This window comes from Bos mutus, chromosome 2, assembly GCF_027580195.1.
Source record: "Bos mutus isolate GX-2022 chromosome 2, NWIPB_WYAK_1.1, whole genome shotgun sequence".
In the NCBI taxonomy this organism is placed as follows: Eukaryota; Metazoa; Chordata; class Mammalia; order Artiodactyla; family Bovidae; genus Bos; species Bos mutus.
This window is the reverse complement of record NC_091618.1, coordinates 17,893-19,785: the sequence shown is the minus strand read 5'-3', so window position 1 is coordinate 19,785 and position 1,893 is coordinate 17,893.

Sequence of the window (1,893 nt, the reverse complement as noted above, 5' to 3'; positions counted from 1 at the left end):
ATTGTTGAGGTATTAACTTTTATTATTTACTTTATGGTTCTAGTAACTATTTGCTCCAGGAAAAACATAAACAATTCTGAATAATTGAACATTAGGTTTCTGATCAGCTATATCTTCTAAAATTCAGTTTCTCTGATGGCTCCATGTGGCTTCTGAAGGGAGAAAATTGTGAGCACACCAAGAACCACTCCGACTCGCATCCTAGTGAACAGGCGAAGCAAGTGAGAGTGTAAACGAAAAAACAGAGTGTAAAGGAGACAACAGACCACTGCAGGTCCTGGAGATGGGCCAGTCCTCCTCCCGCCCCCAGCAGCATGTTAAAGGGCACAATTCAAGGCTGAGGTTAAGGGTTCCATCTCCCGTCTGTCTCCTTGGAAGCAGGAAATCAGTCTCTCCTGTGAAAGGTACACTCTGGGAGCTGAGGCCCGAGGGTGGAGGGCTGCAGGCCCAAACATCAAAGTGATTAACCAAGTTAATGCAATGATTTCAGCACTTGAGTTGGATATTTCGAGTATGCTATCTGTCGTCTGTGTGGTATAATGTTGATTGTTCTGTTATGTCTCTGTTTGATCACGGTCAACTTAAACAGGTCTACCCGAACGTGGAGCATCGTCCAGCGAGAAATCTCCAGCATAAAACTTCACAAACTACTTTGGACACATTGAAACAGTGTGGGCTCCGGGGACGCCTGGACCCCAAAAACTGGAAGAGGCAGGAAGGAGCCTGGGCTGGAGCCTCTGGAGGGAGCATGGCGCTGGGACACCCTGACCTCAGACGTCTGGTCTCCAGGATTGAGGGAGGGCAGGCTTCTGTTCAGAGCGTCTGTGTGGTCGTTTGTCACCACCGCCTCAGGAAGCTCATGCAGCTGGTGGGCAGCTCCCTGTCCTGATCTGAAGCCTCCCTCCCATTAGGGGCAGCCCCCTGCACCTATGCTGTCTGCACCAACCATGAGGCTCATGCTGAGCGCTGGCGCTCCTGCTCGGCACTGGCACTTTGGAGGGTGCGGGCAGACACCACCGCGTGACCAGCCCCCAGCCGGGTGCCAAGTCTCTAGTGCGCTTCCCTGAGGGGACGGGGTTGGGGTGACTGTCAGGGTTCCGCCCTCCATCGCTGGGGGAAGAGACACCCAGACACCCTCGAGGGACGAGGGGCGGGAAGGTGGTGAGTGACCGGCTCAGGGCCCCTGCCCGGGGCAGCCCCACTGTGCCCTGAGGCGCGCCTCAGCTGTGAGCACCCAGCCTGTGCTGAGCCTGGAGCCTTGCGGCAGGTCCCGAGGTGAGGCGGCCCCTCAGACCCCGCCCTTTCCTCCCGGTCTAGTAGGGGGACACCCCTTCTTGCCACTGCAGGAGCGGTTCTGGAGCTGATCTGTGAGTGGTTCTGGGGTTTGCAGGCAGAGCCCGTTGCTGTGCCCCTCCTCCCCACGCGAGCCTCTAGAACAAGCTGTCTGCGCTGCGGCCTGAAGCCCCCCTGCCCAGCAGTGTTCTCAGGAACGGGTCGGGGGTACCCAGCAGCATCTGAAACCTCCTTTAATAGAGGTATCTTTGTTCCCAACCCTTTAACCTTGTTCACACCTTTAGCAGGATGTAACAAAAGTCTAGAGAGAAGAGAGGAAGCCACGAGCAAAACCAGATGGAACCAGCTGGGACCACGATGGCGGGGAACTGACCTCCAGCAGACCCCGAGTCTCATTGTGTGGTGATTTCAGTGTATTATTGATGTAGGGGATAGATGGGCTCCAGATTAGACATTTATAACTGGCCTCCTGTTTGCATTTCATGGGACATGAAGCAGTGGGCTTCAGGCTGGATGCTTACAACTGTTAGCACTTCTGAGACAAGGGAGAGGTGGGCTTCAGTCTAGGTATTTACGGTCAGCCTCCTGTTTGCCCTCTGA